Here is a 1,066-nt window from a genome sequence, read left to right as displayed (position 1 = left end):
AATATTGAAAAACAAATAAAGAAAAGAATTAAATTAATCGTATTTCGATTCATTTAAACATTCATTATTAAATTTAATTAAAATTTCAATCAATTAATTCAATTTAAATTTGGCGCTAAAAATTATTGGATCATTAGAAAAATCAATTAAAATTTAAATATTAAAATATTAAATGTAATCTTGATCTTAAAATTGATAAATAAGAATTTTTAATTTTTGTAATTAATAATTTAAACAGAGCAATTAAAATTTAAAAAAAAAGCCACGAATTGTTTTTCCAAAGTTCCGGACGTTTTTTGTGTATCGCCCCTCGCAAACGGCGTATAACTAGAAGGTAATACACCTTATTGACCGTACGACATTGTGGTAAGAATTCCTGATGCACTACGCCACGGTAATCAAAGAATACAGTGAGCAAAACCTTCACATTTGACCGAACTTGACGTCCTTTTTTCGGTCTTAGAGACTCAGGATGCTTCCACTGAGACGATTGGGCCTTAGTTTTGACGTCATAACCATATACCCACGATTCATTCCCAGTTATAACCCTTTTGAGAAAATCAGGATCATTATTGACTCCATTCAACATCTCCTGAGCGATGGTCATGCGATGGATCTTTTGATCAAAATTAAGCAATTTTGGAACAAATTTCGCTGACACACGTCTCATGCCCAAAACGTCCGAAAAGATAGCATGACATGAGCCAACCGATATGCCAACATCTTCAGCAACTTCTCTGATGGTAATTCGGCGATTTTTCAACACCATTTCTTCCACTGCTTGAACGTTTTTATCTGTTGGTGACGTGCTAAGACGTCCAGAGCGAGGTTCGTCTTCGACATCCTCTTGGCCTTCTTGGAACGTAATTGGCTCCAAGTTCCTGAATTTTATTTCGCGAAAAATTTCAAATTTAACTTTCATTTTTTCTTTGTACAAAAGCACGCAAAAGCACGTATGTGCATGTGTACATACCAGGTGTATACATATGAAACCGGTATTGCCATTTAGCGGCCAGTAGGCACACTTGTAGGCACTGTCGGAACTTACCATTTGTGCTAATTGGCG

Source organism: Belonocnema kinseyi, chromosome 6 (assembly GCF_010883055.1).
Source record: "Belonocnema kinseyi isolate 2016_QV_RU_SX_M_011 chromosome 6, B_treatae_v1, whole genome shotgun sequence".
NCBI lineage: Eukaryota > Metazoa > Arthropoda > Insecta > Hymenoptera > Cynipidae > Belonocnema > Belonocnema kinseyi.
The sequence above is the reverse complement of the archived record's forward strand: the minus strand, read 5'-3'. Positions refer to the sequence as shown.